The 25,719-nt window shown below is 36.2% G+C and overlaps 1 protein-coding gene across 6 annotated transcripts in view; it reads left to right on the top strand.

Moving 5' to 3' along the window:
* The window catches only part of LOC116844500 (facilitated trehalose transporter Tret1-like), a 74,673-nt gene that overhangs the window by 40,037 nt on the left and 8,917 nt on the right, over positions 1-25,719 (top strand). The window contains exon 1 of one of the 6 annotated variants that reach the window (XM_032816077.1): positions 18,392-18,680. The exons of 3 other annotated variants lie outside the window; for them this stretch is intronic. The gene's annotated coding sequence lies outside the window, so the exon portion shown is untranslated. Of the gene's footprint in view, positions 1-18,391; positions 18,681-23,755; positions 24,279-24,382; positions 25,693-25,719 lie in introns of those variants that run through there. 2 more of the 6 variants (XM_032816072.1, XM_032816073.1) reach the window with 2 other exon arrangements.

Raw genomic sequence — 25,719 nt, 5'->3', positions numbered from 1 at the left:
TTGTGATATATATATATATATATATATATATATATATATATATATTAACTTAAATAATTATTACTATATTAACTTGCTAATTATTATATATATTAACTTAAATAGCAAATCTTTTTGCTATGAAAGCAAGAAAATTTGCTCCTGCAGTTAATAATTTTAGTTGTCCATATATTAGCAAATCTTTTTTTTCCGTGTGTATAGTTAATTGTTCTCGGTTGCTTCAACCGAAATCTAATATGGCTGAATGTTCAGACGAATATTTTCGGTTGCGTCAACAGAAATATTAGTTTTCAAAACAGAGATATCGCTTCTGATCAGACCTAATCTTCGATTGGTTCCTATTCGCTTGCACCAACTGAGATTTTTTTGGAATGTGTGCGTAGAATACTTGTCACTAATGTTACATTCGCTGCAAAAACGATATTTCCTACTAATTATTTTACTATGCAGTCATATTAGTCACGTATACCAAATTTTTTTTTCTCAGTGAAGAATCGAGGGATCCGCGTGGAATCTGCTGCGTGTTTCCTGAACGCGCTCAATTAAAAACTTATTGCGATGGCAGACGAAGGCAGGGAAGAAGACACTGGTCCTTAATTTTCACACCTCTCCCGCTCCTCACCTCAGCGATCCTCGACATTAATCCTGCCGATTATCCTATTGGTGAGTTAACGACACACCGCGATTGTCCATACGCCAACTTGACTCACAGCGGTCATTGTCAAGGCTATGTACCTTGCATAATGTACCTTGTACTCGATACGAATGCATCGAATCGTGTCGCTGCACGCAAACGACTCGCCGCGAATTTAGTCACGTTGGCTCGCTCTTATTTCTTAAGCCCATATCAGACTAAGGGTCGATTGTTCCAACTTCTTGGTAAATTAACTGACAGTTAAATCATATATCCATCTTTGTCTAAATTGAAGAAAAAACAAAGACATTTCATTTAATTATCAGTTAACTTACCAAGAAACAATCGACCCTAAAGGCCGATTGTCCCAACCTCTTGATAAGCTATTTACTTGGGTATTTCAGTAAAATACGGTTAAATCATATGTCTGTCTTTGTTTTTTCTTCAAATCGATCGTTGCTGCACGCAAACGACTCGCCGCGAATTTAGTCACGTTGGCTTGCTCTTATTTCTTAAGCCCATATCAGACTAAGGGTCGATTGTTCCAACTTCTTGGTAAATTAACTGATAGTTAAATCATATATCTATCTTTGTCTAAATTAAAAATAAAGACAGACATTTCTCAATTATCAGTTAACTTACCAAGAAATTAAAATAACTGACCCTAAAGGCCGATTGTCCAAACTTCTTAGTAAACTTTTACTTTTACTTGGGTATTTCAGTAAAGTACAGTTAAATCATATGTCTATCTCTGTTTTCTTCAAATTGAAAAGACAAACACATGATTTAATTGTCAGGTAACTTACTAAGAGAGTGGAACAATCGGTCCTGAATATTGGAGATTGAGGATTGTGGATTGAAGGTCGGGATCGTTCGCTACAAAGTGATCCGAGATCGAAATTTATTAAACTCTAATATCTACTCTCCAAACTTTTTGGAGTGGAATCTCACTCAAAGTGAAAATACCTCTTAAAATCGTAACAGTGAATATTTCCCTCAAGCTTAGAATGAATTCTCAGAAAAATATACTGAGAAAGAATATATCTAAAAAACAAAAAATATTTATTCTGTGGATTAATAACATATTTGTTTGGTTATTTTTCTTGAATAGAAACAATTGCTTTCATGAAAAGCAATGATTTGAGGAAAATGTATTTTCTCATTTTTGGGAAAGAAATGTTTTCTCAGTGTAAAAGTGTATATTAGTAAATATCCCAGAGACAGCACAACCTACTAAAAAGTGTCTTGAAAATCTCTAAATTCTCGTCCACAACCTTGCTTTAAGACATAAGCCGTAAGAAATTGACTAACCATGATTGATTTATAGAAGAATCGTAAGACTGTAATTGGGCAATTGTTTACGTCTCAAAGTAAGGTTGTGGACAAGGGCTAAAAGACGCCTTATTTCTTCCGGATGTCTTGCATAATTCGTTCTGTCTGGGATGTTACTACACGGAAAAAAATAATTTGCTGGCCCAGCAAATTTTCTGCTGGTCCAGCAAAATTTTTTCGTTATTATATGGACAGCAAAAAGATTTGCTAAGAATACTAATCACTATTTGCTGGTTATAATTTGCTGAATCTACAAATTATTATGCTATAAGAACCATGATGGATTTAAGTAGTTGCAGTTTTGTTCCGATAGCAAATAAATTTGCTAAAAATACATTATTTTGCATCAAATTAACGTGATTCTTAGGACAAATACACTTAACAAATTTTTTCTATCCTAGCAACGAGACCTAGCAACCTACTTCTGCTCTGATAACGAATAATTTGTAAAATTAATTACGTCAACTAAATTTTTCTGATGTCACTACGAATATGCAACGACGATTTTACTAAAAGAGCAAAATTATTTTTCTCCGTGCAAGTAAGTATCTTCTTATTTGACACCAATAACACTCCTTATCCTTAGTGCCTTTTCTTCGTGTGGGAGAATTTTTGCTGTCACACATATGTGACACTAGTCTCTCGCCATCAGAGATCGTTGCGTCGCACATACGTGACGTTCGCTGACGCGTTAAACGCAAAACAAATCAATTATACTTGACAATAACATCGATATACGTGGACACACCGAGGCCTCGCGATACAATATTCGAGCTCGCGCTTTCGAATCCTGGCTGAATCGCTTCCGCGTATCTCTCACCCCAAATCGTCGTCCACTGAAGCTAATGACTTCGCAGGATGCTCGACTGACTCTCGGCGAAAGTTCGCGCCGACAGTGCGGTCGCACATGGCTGCGAACTTTTCAGTTAGCGCGTCTCGTTGAATCCGTGAGGTGAGTTCGCAGCGATGAGTTGTCAGTCTGACGAAGTTAATGGAGAAAATCGAGCGAAATCGCGAGCGTCTCGATGACGGGAGACGCTCATTATACGTGAAGTTGATCGGTCGATTAATGCCGGCCCTTAATTGGCCTGCCAGTGCAATTATGCGTTATAGTCGTGTCAATCGCCAATAGATTCGTCGGCGATGAAACGAGACCCCGAGACTGCCGTCGACAAGGACACCACACATGTAAATTCAGCGACACGTGTGTACGATTATCGATTACTTCATCTATCAATCTCAATTAGGATTCAACTATCGGCTGCGTTATTAACAAACCAGTATCGGCGATTGTTTTTGTACACGTTTTTTCGTACATGAATACGAAATCAAGCGTAATAAACACGCGCATCAATAAGTTATGACAGTACTGCGCGTAATCCTGTGACGCTTGTTATTAATGCTATCGCAAACTTATTTGAAATTTTCTACGCGGAACCACGATATCCCGTGTAATGCACGGTTATACAGTCATATGTGTTTGCTCTCGCAATTTTCGTCTCGCTCGAATAGTGAGGAGAAAGTTTAGTTGATTTAACTGAATTTTGGGAAAATATGAACGAAACGAAAAATTCCGGTTGAAGTTACTAGAATTCTGCTCAAGTTGTAAGTTTAACCCATTAAGGCCCAACAGAAAACCGCTAAAGATAGGCTTTCAAAAACTATCTAAATTATGGCCAATTTTCATCCTACTTTCAGTCTCATTATTCCATTCGACATCTATTTTGACATTCTAAAACCTGTAATATAACTTATCTTGACGCTGAAGAAAGTGAAAAAGGAAATTTTAGATATTATCAGAGTCAAAGTAGGAGTAAATTGTATCGTTAGAATTAAACCTACTTTGCTATCTTAGTTTCTACTGCAGAATTCAAGGTTCAACATAGAGTCAAAATTTCGACTCGAGTATTCTAGTATCCGAGTCGAGATTTTGATTTTACTTTCAACCTGACTATTTCATTTAACACCTATTTTAATATTCTGAAACCTACATCAACCTCTTTTAATTCTTTTTAACCTACTCGAGTCGAAACTCTACTTTCAGCCTTACTATTAACATCCTACTATAATACAACCTATTTTAACGCTAAAAAAGTGAAAAGGGAAATTGCAGATATCATCAGGGTCAAAGTAGGAGTAAATTGTATCATTAGAATTAAACCTGCTTTGCTAATTTAGCTCCTACTGCATTGTAGAATTCAAGGTTTAACATAGAGCCAAAATTTCGCCTCGGGATGAAGACCCGTTTTCAAGGCGATTGTTGGGAATTAATTTTAAGCAAATGGTTAAACCTAAAAAATTAATGTTTTGTACTGACATTTATTCATGTTTGAAGAAACATCTCAAATTTTGTCAAAGCTTTTTATTCAAAATTGAAGAAAGTACAAATGGACGAAACAGATCACATAAAATCGTCTTCCATCGGGCGTGTTGATTGTCGCCGTCCTCGTCATTTGAGATAAACATTTGTTCTTATTTTGTTTTTAATTTGTTCTTATTTTGTTCTTTATGAATGTGCAGTCATATGTGTTTGCTCTCGCAATTTTCGTCTCGCTCGAAATAGCGCGTGAGGAGAAAGTTTAGTTGATTTAATTGAATTTTTGGGAAAATATGAATGAAACGAAAAATTCCGGTTGAAGTTACTAGAATTCTGCTCAAGTTGTAAGTTTAACCCATTAAGGCCCAACAGAAAAGGATAGACTTTCAAAAACTATCTAAATTATGACAAATTTTCATCCTACTTTTAGTCTCATTATTCCATTCAACATCTATTTTGACATTCTAAAGCCTGTAATATACACGTGGCTATCGCCCGAGCTAGAATTAAATAATTTGAAGAAAAATTGGCAAAATGGTGGCACTTGAAAAATAATAGGCTGATTTTTACTAAAAAATTCTAACCTTTCGCAATCCGGAAAAATAATAATTTTAAAGATATCAAAAAGATTTTAATTCGGGCCGCATTCAAGAACAAAATAAAAGAAAATTTATTTATTTCAAACAATAAGGACTGCGGCAATCAGCACGTCCGATGGAAGACGGCGTGATCTGTTTCGTTCACTTGTATTTTCTCCAATTTTGGATAAAAAGCTTTGACAAAATTTGAGATGTTTCTTCAAAGATGAATAAATGTCAGTACAAAACATTAACTCTGTAGGTTTAACCATTTGCTTAAAATTAATTCCCAAAAATCGCCTTGAAAACGGATCTTCACACTAAAATAATCTCTTAAGTTCAGATTTTTTCCAGTCAACCTTTACAGACTTCTGATAACTTCAACCGGAGTTTTCCATTTTGTTCTCATATTTCATGCAAAAATATTCGGTTAATCTAATCAAACGTTTTTTTTCCGTGCGAGAACGTGGACTCGCGGCAGTTTTTCGCAGGTAATATTCAAGCGGCAATTACGCGCCGCGTCGTTTATCGCGTTCGCCCCGTTTTATATCTTGGTTGCGCAACCAGAAAAGAATATGTAGCGAAACGCGATCCATCGCGACGATACGCCGCCGTGTCGCGCTTTATCCTACCACGTGATCCTCCTTGGCGCTGCTTCCTTCACGCTCGTGCGCGGACGTTTAAGTCGGAATCGGTCATTAACGCTCGACAATACGGACAAAACTTTCCTACCTTTTATTTCTTACGCAACGATGACGCTCTGTACTACTTCATTTCGGCGCTTCATGTATCCGCGCGCAATGAAATTGCACGTGTCATCATATCCGTCGTTATTTGCTCGTTCGTTCTCATTCGCGAGGAATATCGCGACTGAAGACCGATACTCGTGCAAATTAATATTCGCACGCCTGTCGAATTGGCGTGATTTTGTAATTATCCGCCACGAATTCGATTAATTCGCGCTGCTATTATCGGTAATAAATCACGACTTATTCGCGAATCTTCGTGATCGTCGTGTCGCGTACGAGCGAACAAACACGTTGTCACAAGGTGCCAATTGCGTTTGCCTTGAAGGATAGAGCAAGGTGAAGGTCGAGCATTCGGCGAGGCGTAGAGAATGCGCTTGTCAACAATGGAATCGTCGCGAAGTAGACGCATTGAAAATAACGGAATTAAAAGCTAATTAAAATATAATTGGCCATAATCATGTAAAAGTGATCGCTGATAGGGTTGTGCAGTAATCGATCACGATTGCTGTTGAAATAACAATACAACGTGGGAAAGTAAATTTTACCAAGATAACGCGTTAATACGTTGTCACGTTGGCAAACGGCCGTGCAATCCGCACGAGATACGTCTCGAGAGAAATCAAGGTGAAAATTTTGTACGCGATTTAAAAAGTATAAACAGAGATTTTTCATATTCTATATTCTTTTGCATAACGCGTAATGCATAACCCATAAGGGAATCAATTAATCAGTGTTCTTTATTTCCATCCTGGGGAAAGAAATGAAGAATCCTGGCTGGTTGATTTCCTTATGCATTATGCATTATGCAAAGGTTTGTGCTCCAATCCTTTAGTTTCAGCACTCCCTTGAGGAATATAGTGAATTTCGCTAGAACATTCTGAGTCGAAATTTTGACTCTACTTTCAGCCTTATTATGCCATTCAACTTCACTTGCTTTGATCCTCTGAAACCTACATCGACCTCTTTTGATTCTATTTAACTTATCTGTGTCGAATTTCATCCTACTTTCAGTCTCATTATTCTATTCAACATCTATTTTGACATTCTAAAGTCTGTAATATAACTTATCTTGATGTTAAAGAAAGTGAAAAAGAAAATTTTGGATATTATTAAAGTCAAAGTAGGAGTAAATTGTATCGTTAGAATTAAACTTACTTTGCTAACTTAGCTCCTTCTGCATTGTAGAATTCAAGGTTTAACATAGGGTTAAAATTTCGACTCAGGATAGTAAATTATTTAATAGCACATTATCTATCTTACTATCTATCAACTCTGCGGTGTTTTGAGGTTGTACGGCGTAACATTTATTTTTAAGGTAATCCCAAAGAAAAAATTATATAAAATAATTTACACGCTCAAGCAAATTTTTGTCCTTTTCTTTGCAAAGTGCACTGTAAAAACTGATGTGTTAAATTTAACATTTCATGTGTTCCAAATCATTCACTCTCATTTCCTCTCTAAAAAAAAGGCATGTAAGAGATTTAATTGTTGCCGCTTTTCCGCGATGTTGATTGGTTTTCTCGCTTAGCTCATTTCACGTGGGCTTGCTTCGTGTCGTTTGCGCCTGTCAAATTATATTAGGCAAATAGCTGTCATCGCGTTGGTTAAGTCACGAAAAAAAATATAGAAGAGATATGTCTCTCCCTGTCTCTCCCTATCTCTCCCTGTCTCTCCCTGTCTCTCCCTGTCTCTCCCTGTCTCTCCCTGTCTCTCCCTGTCTCTCCCTATAATTATTAATTAATTAAAGTATATTTTAATTTAATTTTTATTTTACATTTTTTATTGTTTTTTATTAGCTATATGGCGCGTGCGTAGCGCGTATGTATTGTTCTAGTATGTGTAAATTTAACAAATGTGGTAAAAAGTAACACGCATAATATGTAAAAAATTAACACAAGAATTTAATACTTGAATACCGTCAGGAATCACAGTTTGTGTTAAATTGACATATGTATAATGTTAAATTAACTAAAATAAAACGTTACTTTAACATTTGAGAGAAGTATTAATCTATGGTTTTGATGAAATGAAAATGTTAAATTGACAATCTATGTCTGACATATTAAATATGTTAATTTAACACAATCAGTGATTCCTAACGATATTCAAGTGTTAAATTCTTGTGTTTTTCCATATTATACATGTTACTTTTTAACACATTTGTTTTGTGTTAAATTTACATAATTTACATAATTTACATAATTTACATAAATGAGAGTGGATTTGGGACACATGAAATGCGTTAAATTTAACACATCAGTTTTTACAGTATATATTTATTAAATTATAAAATTATTAAATTACTATATTTCTTTTTTATATATATTGTAGTAAAATTGACAAGTTTCCTCTACAAAATGACGTTTTCCATTCCATTCGGCCTATTTACTGCAAAGTAATAACCGTTTACCTTCAACACATTCTCATTGGTCCTATGAAATGATAGAATAGTCCATTACTGCACAATGTGTTATACCTCGATCGCAAAATCTTCCAGAGATCTTTACTCTAAAATTCTCCCCATGTAGAGACTCGCGGATTTTAGTCGGAATTAGACGGAACGTCCTCGAATTCGTCTGCGCCGCATAGTAAGTCGTCGCTCGCGCGATTCCCCGAAAGTTGTGTGCACGATCGTACGCGGGTGGACTTCTCTCTTCTTTTCCTGCTGGACACCTGGAAATACCCGATACGCATTTTCGGCCGACGGCGAGAAGGCCGTTGTACTCGGAAACGCCGCGGAAGTGCCGCGAGCGGCTCTCGCATTTGCATGAAAGCCATTTGTCACGGAGATAGTCGAGCTTCCTGAGTCGAGCGGATCCTTGGGCGTATTTCCTGATCTCGAGACTCACTTTCGTTCAATCGTCCGTCCGCATCATCGCCGATCAACGGCGAGACCTTCGAGCAGAACATTGATTCGTGCGGAGGCTACGGCGCGAATCCTTTCTAACGATCCCGATCGCGCGATGCAGAAGGATTTTACTTCGGGCTGTTTTACGCCGGTGAAATCAATTTGAACGCTGAAAAACCGCATTGTCGATCACGTCGCGCGCAATGAACTGAATTGAGAAGTCGCGTCGAGGGTCGAAAAGCCGACGTAAATAATAACCACGGATTGGAGGAAAAAAATCGCTCTACTTTGCTGAGAAAGGCAATTACTCGGTTTACTTTCTCCCTTTTAAGGCTCCTGGCAGCTCGGATTGTCTATCTCTTTTTTTTCAATGACGCCAAAAGCGAGAAAATGCATGCTAAAAATTTTTGCGAAATATGTTAAAATAAAAATATATTCATAACACTCGCAATCAATTAAAAAAATTTGTAAGATATTCCACTTCTCTTTTACTTTAACAATCAATAATTTGTTGTAAATTAATGTGACATACAATTCATCTTCTTAACCTATTTCTCTGTTTATTTCTCTTCAGGTTAATTTACAATAAATTATTGATTATTAGAGAAAAAATATTGTTCTACTTTGCTGAGAAAGGCAATTATTCGGTTTACTTTCTCTCTTTTAAGGCTTCTGGCGCCTCGCATTGTCTATCTCTTTTTTCAATGAAGCAAGAAAATGCATACTAAAAATTCTTACGAAATATGTTAAAATAAAATTATATTCATAACACTCGCAATCGATTAAAAAAATGTTTAAGATATTCCATTCCCCTTTTACTTTAACAATCAATAATTTGTTGTAAATTAATGTGACATATTTACAATTCATCTTCTTAACCTATTTCTTTGTTTATTTCTCTTCAGGTTAATTTACAATAAATTATTGATTATTAGAGAAAAAATATTGTTCTACTTTACTGAGAAAGACAATTATTCGGTTTACTTTCTCTCTTTTAAGGCTCCTGACGCCTCGCATTGTCTATCTCTTTTTTCAATGAAGCAAGAAAATGCATACTAAAAATTCTTACGAAATATATTAAAATAAAAATATATTCATAACACTCGCAATCGATTAAAAAAATGTTTAAGATATTCCACTCCCCTTTTACTTTAACAATCAATAATTTGTCATAAATTAACGTGACATATAATTTATCTTCTTAACCTATTTCTTTGCTTATTTCTATTCAGGTTAATTCACAATAAATTATTGATTATTAGAGCGAAAGGGAAGTGCACGGAATATCTTAAAAATTTATTTAATCGATTGTAAGTGTTACTTTATGGATATATATTTTTATTTCGTATTTCGTAAAAATTTTTAGCATGCATTTTCTCGCTTCTGACGTCATTAAGAAGAGATAGACAATGCGAGGGGCCAGGAGCATCAAGCAAAATGTTTCTCCACTAGAGATAATTTAAATAAATTCCTACCTAAACATTTTCCTGTTACTCAACCTATAAATTCATCTTCTGACGCGATTATTCTGAGGCGAGTAATATTTCTGCATTATTCTTTCAAAGAGAACATCATTTACATTATTATATTTTATTTATCAATAACAATATACTTTTGATAGATTTGGTTTACACTTCTTGTTAAAAGTCAATGCGTAATAAGTCTTTATTTAATTTTCACTCTGTTTTTAGCCGCGCCAACCACGTGGTTGGACACTTCTCGAGCGAGCGTGAAATAACATCGACGCGGCAAATTGTTATGTAAATGAAATCGTTGATCACACCGTAAACGGGAGATAGGTGAGAATTTATTTGACATATCGATCTGCGTTACGTTAGCGAGCGCGTGCTAGCAGTGTGGGAGGTCCATAAATTTCGATCGCCATCAGATATCGGCGTAAATTGGAGTGGTCCACCCACGAATTATCCTCGACCGCATAATATTATTTTCAAATTTCACTTAATAACTCGATACTGGATAACTCATCGAGGGCCGCGAATTTCCGAGACGTGTGCGGTAACTAATCCGATTATCGCGTCGGGTGTTAATCGCCAGTGTAATTATTATTAGAGTATACACGGAGAGAAAAGAGAGAGAGGGGAGAATATTATAGTTCGTTTTTTTCTATAAATCGCATCCGAAATTCTGTCGTCTTATTCGACGAGTGCTCACGCGTCGTGCCTTCCCGTTGAAGGATTTCCTTCGTCCTCGGGCAAACCAAGTCGTTTGAACGTTTCGGATTTTTTTCTCTAACTTGGCGGAATCGTGTCGTGGATTCGGGTCGCGTGTAGGCAGATCATGAATGTCGCAAATTGTTGATCAAAACGGATTGCGTACGGTATGTGGTAGAAATTTGCGAAATGAGAGAGAAAGAGAAAGAAAAGAAAAGAGAGACTCGAGACAGAAATCGAGTGAGAGACGTGCTTTCTCTTCTTTTCCTTTCCTTTTCTTAAAGTGTAGCTAGATTTTGAGCGTGTAGGCAGATCGTAAATTTCGCAAATTGTTGATCAAAACGGATTGCGTACGGTATGTGGTAGAAATTTGCGAAATGAGAGAGAAAGAAAAGAAAAGAGAGACTCGAGACAGAAATCGAGTGAGAGACGTGCTTTCTCTTCTTTTCCTTTCCTTTTCTTAAGGTGTAGCTAGATTTTGAGCATTATTATTTAAAGATACACTCGATCTCTTTCTCTCTCTCTCTTTCTCTCTCTCGACTTCTCCTCTCTATTTCTATCTGCCAAGCGCGCGCGAATTTATATAAATATGAATTTTGTGTCAATAGACAAAGCAATTTTATTACTATTTAACGGCGCGTTGACGACAGCGGAAACTTTGGTCAATCGTTACTCGCATTCATCGCACACAGTCTATATCGCGCGGCAAATGCGATTTTTATGTTTCGTGCAAAGATGATAGGCAGACAGACAGATAGGATAGGACAGCGTATTCAGCGAGCGCGGTGTCGTTTGGCAATGAAACGAAGCCACGCGAGGGACAACATGTGTACCGAGTGACGCGTAATGCGGACACGTAGTGTGCTTTGTAATTTTCGTCCTGTCTATTTCCACGCGCACACGCGCGGCTCCCGTGAGGCACGGCGTAAGAGGGATCTTTCAGGTCGGTCGCGAGATCGGATCCTTGGATCGGATATTGATTTCGAAGGCTGCGACGATCGTTACGATTCCCGCCGGTGGTCGAAAGGGGCACGAAAGGAGCCGCGCGAAGGTGCATCAAGGAGAACGATCCGCGCAAAAAAATCGAGCAAACGTCAATTAAGCGAGCAGATTCGCGTCGAGGAATCGCCACAATCTGGGGGAAAAAGAGGCGAATCTTTCCCTTCCTCCGGCGGAAACTTTTTAAAGCTTCTGGCCCCTCACATTATGATTGATTCCAATACTTAAATATTGATATGTCATACTTCGTTCAGTGATAAAATACTTACGCAGAACATTGTCAATATATATAAATATATATATATATATATATATATATATAAAAACATATATATATATATATATATATATATATATAAACATATATATATATATATAAACAGTAATATGTAATACTTTGCTAAGTTATGAAATACTTAGGCAAAATACTGTCAACATTTAAAGTATTAATCCAGACAGCATACAATATTAATGATAAATATTTATAAATATTTATTTCGAATTATTTTTTTAAAATATAATATATAAACATTACATCGTCTATCTCTTCTTAATGACGTCAGAAGCGAGAAAATGCATGCTAAAAATTCTTGCGAGATACGTTGAAATAAAAATATATATCCATAAAGTAGCACTTACAATCGATTAAACAAATTTGTAAGATATTCTGTGCATTCCCCTTTTAATCTCTCTAATAATCAATCATTTATTGTAAATTAACCTGAATATATTGTTATTGATAAGTAAAATATAATAATGTAAATGATGTTTCCTTTGAAAGAATAATGCAGAAATATTGCTCACCTCAGAATAATCGCGTCAAGAGATGAATTTACAAGTTAAGTAACAGAAAAGAGTTTGCAGAAGGAATTTACTTAAACTGTCTCTAGTGGAGAAGCATTTTACTTGAGGTTTCTGGCCTTTCGCGTTGTCTATCTCTTCTTAATGACGTCAGAAGCGAGAAAATGCATGCTAAAAATTCTTGCGAGATACGTTGAAATAAAAATATATATCCATAAAGTAGCACTTGCAATCGATTAAACAAATTTGTAAGATATTCCGTGCACTTCCCTTTTGCTCTAATAATCAATAATTTGTTGTAAATTAACCTAAATAGAAATAGGCGAAGAAATAGGTTAAGAAGATGAATTGTATGTCACGTTAATTTATAACAAATTATTGATTGTTAGAGCAAAAGGAGAATACACGGAATATCACAAATTTGTTTAATCGATTGCAAGTGTTACTTTATGGATATATATTTTTATTTCAACATATTTCGCAAGAATTTTTTGCATGCATTCTCTCACTTCTAACGTCATTAAGGAGATGCTGAAGCTGAAAACTTTTCTGCAAAGTTTACATCGTATTGGTTACACAGAATTACAAATGCTTTTACGCAATAAAAGTACGTACAAAAATAAATAAGAACATTGCTTGACGAAAATGAACAAAAAATTTTCAATGTAAAATCTCAAGCTATCAGAGTAATATTTGCCTAATCTAAAAGTTCCACAACTTGTACATACCGAATGCTCCAATCAGAGAAATTTTGAAAAACATTGCTCTACCTTTCGCATCTGCATTTGAAAGCCTAAGAATATCGGAAAAGTTTGCAGAAAGATTTCTACACATATATAGTTAAATTTTCCGTGGAATGTGGTAAAGCAAAGCACATATTTATATAAGTTCTGTATATACTGTATAAAAAATACGTAAAGAATAGCGTGATTATGTTAGTGACGATCCTCTCTGCATTATCGACATGGTTTGAGTTCGTCATCGACCGCAGCATCCCCTTAAAAAGAGATAGACAATACGAGGGACTAGGAGCCTTAGAAATGAAAGTTTTTGGAGAAATTTGAAAATATTTACCTTTCACGAGTTCACACCAATATGGTTGGACCACAAATAACTATAAATGTACATCTACCTTAATCCCGAAGTCTGAATTCCCTCGACAAACTCCCGAAATGCACGACTTCCTCGCGATAGATCAGACTCGCGCGACAATATCTCTAGGCTGCATTCGAAAATTCTACTCGATAGATAGAGTACATTTAAGTAGCCAATCATGATAAAGAAATCCTAATTATCTTTGTTCTTATAGTCAATTAAATGCTACTCTACCCGTTGAGCAGAGTTTTGGAACGCAGCCTAGACTCTAGAAGGCTACCAGATTGTGATACAAGTTTTTCTTGATTAAAGGTCAAAGTCCACCGGTTAAATTTAATATTAGTAACTATAAAAATTAGTAACTTCTACCTTACCTGGGTACCTTAACAATAATTAACCAAGTTAAAGACTTTTGATGAATCAGAACAAACAATTAATAAGGCAAATGAGTCGATCTCAAAGGCGCATTTATCAATTTAATCAAACCAATGGCGGTTGAGTCTGACAGTTTGACTGTTGAGTAAGTTTGAAATTGATCCGTTGTATTTAACCAGATCGTAATACAAGTTGTTCTTGATTTCCTAGAAGCTAGGGAAGAAGAGGGGCGATCGGCGGGCGACGAAATCGACGTGATTTTTCGCAGTTGCGTCTGCGTTGTCGCAGGTCAGGGTCTCGCACGGAGCGAGAGCGCGCCGCAGTAATCACTGTCGCTCCTATTGTCATTACCGTTAACTTTTTATCGCGCGCGTAGGACTTTGCAATCGCTAAGGAGGCCAGGCCTCCTACCGCGAATGGATGTAAAACGCGTCGCTTGACACTCGCGCCGATATCGTAATCGTCGGCAGCCTTATCCATTGCGATCGCGTTAGGATAACGAGGGACCTTGGGGAAAAAAAGGACCTCCAAGTCACCCGCTGCCGGGGGCGGCTCGTCGCGACGCACTTTTATTCATGCGACTGCTCCCTCGCGGTGTGCATGCTGATAAAGGCGATTAACCGAGGAAATTGTACCGGTTATTGCAAACACTCGCTTGATAAAAGTCGAGTAAGACGAAAGGGAAACGAAATTATCCAATTTCGAACAGAAGAAGTTTGTTTGAATGAAGCAAATTTCTGATAAACGAAGCAGAAATTGCAATTGAAGTTACCGGAATTCTGTTCAAGTTAACAAGATTTCTGGTTAACGACACTGAGAAAAAATGTATTAAATTTCAAAAAACGTTTGTTTAGATGCTGTGAACATATTTGTTTAAATTAAATGATGTCAAAGAAATAATGTCTTCTAAAATCAAAGAAAGAAATTTATATTTAAAACTTCTTTATTTAATTTTAGAAAATAATTAGTTAATTTAAACAAATATGTGTTCACAATTGTATCCAAACAAACGTTTTCTGAAATTTAATTTAATTTTTTTCTCAGTGCAGAATCTGATAGATATCTTGTTAACTTGAACAGAATTCTGGTAACGACAAAATTTTCTGGTTCATTCACATTTCATCAAGAATCGGTTAATCCAACCCAATTTTTTCCATGTGACATTCATCGATGACTAATTATTTATTTTTTTAATTACTTCTTAGAAATCATTTGATGAAAATATAACAGACGGAGGGGCGGATACGCGCCGTCGTCGTGTATTTTTCTTCGTGCAGAAGAAGCATTTTATAACGGTGATATCACCGTGAATAATCGCCGACGAAATGTGTAACGACACTCATCTTGTAGGAACGAGGCGAAGAAAGAGAAAAGGGGCGGAAGAGCCGCATCAGAGACGCCCGATGAATAAACGAAGAAGGAACAGGAAAAAAAAGTCGCATGGTTTACAATGTGAATAATAAGAAAAGTCAACAAAGAACGTGTTCGAAACTAATCAGTAGGAATTAATAGCTGCTGAGTAATAATAATTTCTATTAGTAGGTTCTGATTAACCAGAAAAAGTAAAAATTCTGGTAACTTTAAGGAGGTATTCTGGTGTGTGAAGACTCGTTTTCAAGGCGATTTTTGGGAATTAATTTCAAGCAAATGGTTAAACCTACAGAGTTAATGTTTTGTATTGACATTTATTTATCTTTGAAGAAACATCTTAAATTTTGTCAAAGTTTTTTATTTAATTGAAATTTAAAATGTTTCTTCAAAGATGAATAAATGTCAGTATAAAATATTAACTCTGCAGGTTTAATCATTTGCTTAAAATTAATTCCCCAAAATTGCCTTAAAAACGAGTTAAAAACACTAGAATACTCCTTAATTGGAATTTCTGATTTGTTTGCATTTTAATTACAGAAATTTACTTAATTCGAGCAAATTTCTTCCATGTTTGAAACTGGATAATTTCGTTCTAGTTAATAAGAAAAAGTAAAAATTCTGGTAACTTCAATTGGAATTTCTGATTCGTTTACACTTTATCAGAAATTTGCTTAATTCGAGCAAACTTCTTCCGTGTTTGAAACTGAATAATTTCGTTCCGGTTAACAAGAAAAAGTGTCTTAGTTGATTTTAAAACGTGTTAATTGTCCTTTTTGGGTCAATGGATTTAACCACTTTACCCTGGGATGGACAAGTTCGTGTGATTGTGTGTGATTAAATGTGTAAATGTAAATGTGTGTACAAAATAATTATTTTATTTACTGATTCTGGTTGATTCTTTCTTTAAGAAATTTTAAATTACTTGAAGTCCTTCTCGTGCTATAGTTATAGAGAGACTGAAGAGCTTGGGATCGGACTTAAGAGGTTGGAGAAGGTTTGGGAATGTAACGTGACACTTAGGTCAGAGGATATGTTAGGAAACAAACCTTTATCTTCCCAGTATCTTATTTACGATTTTAATGTTTTATCTTAATGATCCAATTATTATGTGTATTGTTTTAGTAGAAGGGGGAAGATGCTTCTCACGACATGTGAGTAATAATCAATAGTGAAATTTTGACACCTTATTATCAGTCCATTGTTCTTTGACCACACAGGGCATTTATTGCATTTCTGGTGGTAACATAAGGTGCACTCGGTCGAACTAAAGAGAAGTTACGTCGGACGTAACAAAAGTAACCAGAACGAAATTATCCAATTTCAAGCACGGAAGAAATTTGCTCGAATTAAGTAAATTTCTGTAATTAAAATGCAAACAAATCAGAAATTCCAATTAAGGGGTATTCTAGTGTGAAGACCCGTTTTCAAGGCAATTTTGGGGAATTAATTTTAAGTAAATGGTTAAACCTACAGAGTTAATGTTTTATACTGACATTTATTCATCTTTGAAGAAACATCTAAAATTTTGTCAAAGCTTTTTATTCAAAATTGAAGAAAATACAAGTAGACGAAACAGGTTACGCCGTCTTCCATCGGGCGTGTTGATTGCCGCCGTCCTCGTCATCTGAAATAAACGAATTTGCTTTTATTTTGTTCTTTATGAATGTGACCATCGCGCGAACTAGAATCTTAAAGAAAGTAAAAATTCTGGTAATTTCAATTAGAATTTCTGATTCGTTTACACTTTATCAGAAATTTGCTTAATTCGAGCAAACTTCTTCCGTGTTTGAAACTGGATAATTTCGTTCCGGTTAACAAGAAAAAGTAACCAGAACGAAATTATCCAATTTCAAGCACGGAAGAAATTTGCTCGAATTAAGTAAATTTCTGTAATTAAAATGCAAACAAATCAGAAATTCCAATTAAGGGGTATTCTAGTGTGAAGACCCGTTTTCAAGGCAATTTTGGGGAATTAATTTTAAGTAAATGGTTAAACCTACAGAGTTAATGTTTTATACTGACATTTATTCATCTTTGAAGAAACATCTAAAATTTTGTCAAAGCTTTTTATTCAAAATTGAAGAAAATACAAGTAGACGAAACAGGTTACGCCGTCTTCCATCGGGCGTGTTGATTGCCGCCGTCCTCGTCATCTGAAATAAACGAATTTGCTTTTATTTTGTTCTTTATGAATGTGACCATCGCGCGAACTAGAATCTTAAAGAAAGTAAAAATTCTGGTAATTTCAATTAGAATTTCTGATTCGTTTACACTTTATCAGAAATTTGCTTAATTCGAGCAAACTTCTTCCGTGTTTGAAACTGGATAATTTCGTTCCGGTTAACAAGAAAAAGTAACCAGAACGAAATTATCCAATTTCAAGCACGGAAGAAATTTGCTCGAATTAAGTAAATTTCTGTAATTAAAATGCAAACAAATCAGAAATTCCAATTAAGGGGTATTCTAGTGTGAAGACCCGTTTTCAAGGCAATTTTGGGGAATTAATTTTAAGTAAATGGTTAAACCTACAGAGTTAATGTTTTATACTGACATTTATTCATCTTTGAAGAAACATCTAAAATTTTGTCAAAGCTTTTTATTCAAAATTGAAGAAAATACAAGTAGACGAAACAGGTTACGCCGTCTTCCATCGGGCGTGTTGATTGCCGCCGTCCTCGTCATCTGAAATAAACGAATTTGCTTTTATTTTGTTCTTTATGAATGTGACCATCGCGCGAACTAGAATCTTAAAGAAAGTAAAAATTCTGGTAATTTCAATTAGAATTTCTGATTCGTTTACACTTTATCAGAAATTTGCTTAATTCGAGCAAACTCCTTCGTGTTCGAAATTGGATAATTTCGTTTTCTATCCTGTTTGACGTTTCTTTTCGTGCAGTCAGGGATGAAGTCACATCTCGCCTCGCGTGCACTCACAGATCTTCGCGTCTCTCGCTGCGATCTTCCTCCTGCGATCCTCTCCTTCGCCTTTCGCGTCGGCGCGGGTCAGGGATGCGGGGTAGACGCGTGAGATCTGTCGGTGTGCGCGTTACTCGTGTATTGTTATTAACTGTCGTGCTTTTTTTCGCATAGGTGCACATGGACTTACTATCACTCCGGAGGCCGTGTCTCTTGTTATGAACGGATAATCTAATGGCTCCTTTTACCGATAAAACGCGCGCCAACTGCCTGTCATGTAGTCGTCGCGGTTGGTTCTTCGCGACTTCACGAGACGTCGAACGCGATCGTCCGCCTCGGCGACCACGCTTCTCGAAAAAAGAAGTCGAAATCGCGCATCGAATCAAAGGATGTCACGAGGGTGCAGTTTCTTGCCCGTGCTTTTATCTGAAATCGAAGAAAGTGACGATATAGATTCGTGTCGATCTGCAAAATCGGTCCTTTTGAGTGTTTAGGTGAATTTATGGATTCCATTATTATTTAGATATTATCCACAGAGAAAACATTGCAGTTAATACAATAATTTGATTTAATTTATATATAATAATTTATATTCTCTCAGACAATATATAGTCTATTAAAAGGTATCTGAAAGGATGTCCTACACGGAAAAAAAGATTTGATAATGTATGGATAACTAAAAATATTAACTGCAGGAGCAAATTTTCTTGCTTTCTTGCTAATATAGAAGAAAATTATATTTTCTTGCTAATATATGTTAGCAAATCTTTCAGCTATCACAACTAAATAACTTTGCTATGAAAGCAAGAAAATTTGCTCCTGCAGTTAATAATTTTAGTTATCCATATATTAGCAAATCTTTTTTTTCCGTGTATTTTTTAAGACGTTCTTTGGAAATCCTCGCCATCTTGTGGTCTTGTGATCAAACTTGTGCTCAAAATTCTTGCGAATTTATGACACTTATAATCAATGAATCACGATAAAATTAACGCGACAACATCATGAGAAAAAGAAATTGGACTAAAAGAAAGCTAAGAAAAAAGAAATTGGGAAAAAGAATTTTTGAAGTTTACAAAAATGTCAAAAAAAGACAAAAGAAAAAAGAAATTGCATGTCATGTCAAATTGTACAGTTATCTGTTGATTGTTAGATATTAGGATATTTTGCAAAATTTTTAAATATATGTTTGTTTGTTTCTGACGTTATCAATCAAGAATTCCGCGACCCCAATATTGGTTTCACACACGCTTTGTAACGCATGTAACGTTTCATAATCATTCGCATAACGTTACGGAAACGTTTTTAAACAATATGTGTTATCTGAGGAGATACCAAGAACCTTGAGATATCTTTTAGAAATGTATACTATCCAGGATATTTCACTTTACAATGTTCTCTGTAAAATTGGTCTATACTGACCTTGCAGTATAAATTACTGCGGGAATAATAAATTCGACGATCTCTACCGAATACGTACACGATACGGAAAAACATCCAAGCGATTACATGAGTTTCGTAGTGAAAAATATTCTCAAGTGTGATTACAATAATTTCCTAGTGAAAAGTCAGATGCGCGGAACAGTGAATCGCGATAACGTCAAAGCGACAGAAAAATCGTCATATACTCACTTCTCGATCATTTACTCATCACTTTGACATTATCGTGATCTTCTTTCTGTTCTACCTGGGTATACGCGGAAACCGGTCGAGGAGAGCCGTGAGACAACATCGAATTTGCTTGCTTGCTCGCAGCATGTTTGCTTCCCGGAATAATCTGCTCGGCAACGCGCGAGCTTTGTTTATTGCCGAAGTCGGAATTAGCTTTTCACTCATCGGCAATAGGATATCGGTATCGTGACGGTGCGGAAAAAAAAGCGTTTGTAAGCCGCGGGAAAACCGATTTTGAGATGAATCTGGCGGCAGAGCCCCGAGATCGTAATCTCGCGAAACCGCAAACTGCGAGATGAAACTGCACATTTTGTTCCTGCTTTAAGTGATTTTTCAGCCCCGTGGCTGGCGTTACGCACAGTCGGCGCTCCCGCCAACTGAGTCACTCGCGAGTACGCCTAATGACGCTCCTATTCGCGACGCTCATTGTTCTTGTCCTTCTCTGCGTGTGAGATAAGAGCCGCGGTTATTTTTTATATAAAAATATTTAAAAAAATTAAAATAGAAAAACAGAAAAAATCTGTTCCCTTGTAAGTACAATATTTCTAAAGTTAAAAGGGTTCTATGTTTCATCCATAGTGTATGTCTTGATTTTAATAGAAACTTCCTCTAATGAGTTTCTTTAATAGAAATTTCCTCTGGTGGATTTCCTCATTCTGCTTCAAGCATTCTTCTTGATTCAAAAGGAAGAAAAAGGTTAGAAAAATATCTGGTAAATTTCCAGTTATTAGCTCACTTTATGAGAGAGAATGTACTCTTTTGATTGCCGAATTTACTTCAATTTATGATCCATGTCCGACGCATCGCGGCATCGTAATTTTTTAGCGTCACTAATAGCGTCCCACGCGCACACAACGGCCAACAGCCGCAGTCTCGCTGAGTTCGAAGCTGAAGTTAAGTTCCGTTGTTTGCGACACGAAATTAATTTATCTCCCAATGTATGCGCACTACTCATAATTTCCGCTGTAATTATCGCGATTCGCAGAAGAGCCTCTCGTCGCGAAAACGACACGTGGAAGTATTCCTGAGAGAGAGAGAAAGAGAGAGAGAGAGAGAGAGAGACTCAAGAACGTTGCCTATCTAACAAAATATAATCTTCAGCAGAATCCTTATATATTTCTTCTAACGAAAAAGAAAATATTCTAACCCTTAAAAAAAGGAATTCTACTTGTAAGACATTCTGTTTCGTGTAATCCCATTTCTAAGAGAAAACCTTTATTAAAAGAGTACATTTTCTCTTATAAAGTGAGCTATTAACTGGAAATTTACCAGATATTTTTCTAACCTTTTTCTTCCTTTTGAATCAAGAATAATGCTTGAAGCAGAATGAGGAAATTCACCAGAGAAAATTTCTGTTAAAGAAACTCAGAGGAAATTTCTATTAAAATCAATACATGTACTGGATAAAAGATAAAACCCCTTTAACTTTAGAAATATTGTACTTACAAGGGAATAAATTTTTTGTATTTTTATATTTTAATTTTTTTTATATTTTAATATTTTTAATTTTTTGTATTTTTTTTATTTTTAATATTTTTTTGTATTTTAATATTTTTAATTTTTTGTATTTTTATATTTATAATTTTTTTTGTATTTATTTAGTTATTCATTTCTTTATTTTTCTATTTTTTCTGTTTTTATTTAATAAACAGCAGTAAGGTAGCAGAAAAAATAAAAAAAATATACCGCCATTTTGTTATATCGCAAAGATAGGAGCTGTAACTTGCATTCTGTTTTAGTGACATCATATACAATATGTCAACATAAGTTTTGAACCAAAAATGAATCACCTCGAGACCTTACCTTGTTAGACTATTTTCCCTTAAGTGAATCCTCTTGAAACCGTATATAAGAAAATCTCGCTAAGGAGATTATATTATTTTTAGTGTTGTTATCGTTATCGTCTCAGCAAACATGCAGCAGTAAAAAAGTTACATGTAACATATTCGTTGGTTGTGGTTTTCTACTTGATAATGTACAATTATGTACAACACATGTATTATACAACAGTTACATTGTTGAGTTTTGAAGACGTACACGTTCCTATATGTATTCTGAATGCGTAAAATGACGATAAAACTAACGTGATAATTCGTAATCGTTTTTACTGCAGAAAAGGAGCTCGTAACAATAACGGACGTTAAGGTCAACGGTGCAAGTATCGTATAATATCGCGCAAAATAACGTATAATTACGATAACGTATAATAGTTGCACCACGACGTATTGTTGATAACGATATTATTTAATATGTCGTCTAAGATTATCGTTAAAAATAAGCATATGGAGAAAAATAATGCTAAATAACAATAATTAAATAAATGCTCTTTTAGCAAAATTGTCATTGCTACTGCATATTCGTGACATCAAAAAAATTTAGTTGACGTAATTAACTAATTTTACAAATTATTCGCTATCAGAGCAGAAGTAGTTTCGTTGCCAAAATAGAACAAATTTATTGAGTGTATTTGTCCTATGAATCACGTTAATTTGCTATTGATGCAAAATGATGTTTCCTTAGCAAATTTATTTGCTATCGGAGCAAAACTGCAACTGCTTATATAAATTCGTCATGGTTCTTATAGCAAAATAATGTGTAGATTCAAATTATATTCAGCAAATAGTGATTAGTACTCTTAGCAAATCTTTTTGCTGTCCATGTAATAACGAAAAGATTTTGCTGGACCAGCGGAAAATTTGCTGCACGTAAAAAAAATTTCAGTTGGTGTAACCAAATAGGAACTAACTGAAAATTACGTGGTCAGAAGCGATATCTCTGTTATGAAAATATTTCTGTTGTCACAACCGTAAATATTTGTCTGAACATTCAACGATATCAGAACAGTTGAGGCAACTGAGAACAATTGACTATACAGAAGCCTCATAAAGGAATTGTTCTGTTCCTACAACCGAATTTTCGTCTGGTCCTTGAGCAACCGAAAATTTGGTTGCGCCAACAGAATTGTTTTTTCCTTGTGGGCCAGCAAATTATTTTTCTCCGTGCATTGGATAAGGGATCCACAATTTTGCGGATCCACACTCCGGAACACGACGTGAATTGTCAACTGTAAATTGGCCGGAAATCAGTTGGCCTGCATCTAAGAATAATACTCATTCTCCAATTCGCGCACTGAGAGAAGGATTTAGTAAATATTATCAAAATTTGGTTACTATTACTAAAAGGTAGACGTAAATATAGCGGGCCAAAGCTATAGCAATACTTATTAATTAATTTAGCTCTGTAAAATAAATTATTTATTTAATAGAAGTAAAATTTATTTGCTTCCAGAATATATTTGGTAAATAAAACTTATTGAATAGTTGAGCAAAATAAGCGATTTTGTAATAGTTACAAAATTTTTGGTAGGTTCAACCAACTATCTGTAATAATAGATATTGAAACGATGTAATAGCTGCAAATGAATGAATTTTTCGTTGTGCTGCAACAAAACATACTTACACTGGTAACAAAATAGAACTCGTACCTACTGAATCTTTTATTACATAGGATACAACAATTTCATAACAATTATCAAATATCTGTTCATAACTGTAATATATTTCATATTAAATATTTAACATTAAGTAACTATTACTAAATTATTTAATTGATGTTACTGTAAATGCAATTACGTCATACTCCCGATCTATTAAATATTTGGTAATTATTATCATATTTAGTATTAGTTACTAAGGATTCAACGAATTTCTGTAACTAAATCCTTGTTATAGTTACCAGTCTTTTCTCTCAGTGCGCTCACGGAGGAAGCTATCCGGAGGCCTCGGAAGGGCGCCTCGCGAGGGAAGCGCGCCGTTTCGCGCAGGAGATCCGCCTGGCTCTGCGGCCGCGCGCGCTATAAATGCGAAGGCGCGGACGAAAATCGTCTCAGTGTCGAGTGCGAAAAAAGCCGCGGCGGTGGCTTCTCGATCTGTCGCCGTGCGCGCACCTCCTGTCGCGAAAGAGAGGCCGGGACAAGCGGAGCGGAGGAACGAGCGCAAGGATTCGCTCTGACGCGAGGAATTCCCGAGCCGGCTCGGAAAAATCGTCGATCTCGCCGCCTTCTCCCTAGCTTCTTCCATCTTCCGCCCAGACTTCCGGCGTTCCTTCTTTTCGCGCGTTTCCTGGCGCGGGCGACCTGCAATCGTCGTCGTGGTGTGTCCTCCTCGGCTCTCCTTCTCGTCGCCACGGAGCCTCCTCAATCTATGACTCGCGTCCGCGACTGAAACTCTCGCGTGGACGAGAAAACAAAGCGTCTCCGCGTCGAAGACCGCGGGAATTCCTCAGGATTTCACTTGACAGCAAGTCTCGCTGACGTCCCGAATGTCGATATGCGCGAGGATTGTCTGAAACGTTAGAGAGGAACATAATATCCTCGCCATTGCCGATCTGTGTGTAGCCGAGAGAGTGCAGCTGATAATTGCAAGGTATATTTCAAGATCCTTTCGACGCGATCGTGACGTGTTTGAACTAATGTCTTTTCGTCGCGCGAATTACGCATTTTAATTAAATTATATCAAACATCCACGATACGCGTCTTCTTATGTTGTTCCAACTTTCAAATTCTCTGTGTCTAATTAAGAGAATATCCTCGTTCGAAAGGTCGCAAAAAAAGGCACTTTTCTGACATTTTTTGTTGAGAAACAAGATAACATCAAATTTTGCATATATTTTATGTTTTATTTTAGAAATATATTTTTATTTTCTAAACGACATGAACGCTCTACTTCCGTATGCTATATCCTGGTTACTAAAAGCTCACATAGGAAGGTGCGAGTGATTCTGATTCTATCTGAAATGCAAAAAATAAAAAATGTTCTTATTCAGAAGTATAACTATCGTTTGAACTAGAATTAAACCAATATTATCATTTTAGACAAAATCTTATCTTATCTTAATGGCAGTCTTACTTTCTGTTACAAAATTTTACTATTTCCTCAGAATGTTGTTAGTGTCTTAATAAAAAAAATGTACATCTGTTCTAATTCAGACGATTAGCCACATTTCTTTTGAATAAGAAAATTTCACGTTCTTGCACGTTTCAGATATCTAAGAGAAATACAATCGCTTACACTGTCCGTATGCATTTTTTGCGAGCTCCTAACGACGAGGATATGTAAGATACAAAAGAAGAACGTTTCCCTCTCACTTAGACAGTAAAATAAGATGAAAAAAGAATACGCAAAGTTTGACGTTCTTTGACTTTTGTTTCCCTGTAAAAAAATTCGGGAAAAATACCCTTTCTCTTGCGACTTCTCAAGCCAGAATACCCCTTAAAGCGCGCGATTAATTTCGACTTGAAATTCAGCCGGAAAGTCCGCGCCTTTACGTGCGTTCCGATCGTGGGATTTCACATCGATCTTCGTGGCGTGTCTCTCCTTTTTTTCCACGACTCTCTGTCACATACATCTCTTTTATCGCATCTCGCGGTCGGTCTTATGCGAATTGTGTCGACGCTCATTTCGTGCCGATGACTCGCCGCGCGCTATTCGACACTCCCCGAGCTATTGGCCAATCCCAAGTTCAGTTGGTTAAAAATAACCGGAGCTTGTAAACAAATCGCGTGGCGTATTATTAATGTCGCGTTTATGTGTGCGTCAACGCTTCTCGCCTCTGCAGTCGCAGAAAAATCGCGCGCTCTAGCAGCCGCGTCGCGCGTCACTGCTTTGCGCGTTTCTGTGTCTCGGCTTTCGATAATTACAAAGTGATTGTGCTCGTCGACAATACCAGTCGACTGAGCGTTCGTTGACTGGCAGACGCTTACGCTCATCGGCACAATCGTGACTACTCTTTATCTGGAAAATCGTTCACAGAGTGCTTCCCACCTCCTCCGTTTTCCATGTAATTATTTAAAACGAAATTATATAT

This window comes from Odontomachus brunneus, unplaced genomic scaffold (genome assembly GCF_010583005.1).
Source record: "Odontomachus brunneus isolate Ranch 3 - 2012 unplaced genomic scaffold, Obru_v1 Obru_scaffold_042, whole genome shotgun sequence".
NCBI classification, from domain to species: Eukaryota; Metazoa; Arthropoda; class Insecta; order Hymenoptera; family Formicidae; genus Odontomachus; species Odontomachus brunneus.
The sequence above is the reverse complement of the archived record's forward strand: the minus strand, read 5'-3'. Positions and strand labels throughout refer to the sequence as shown.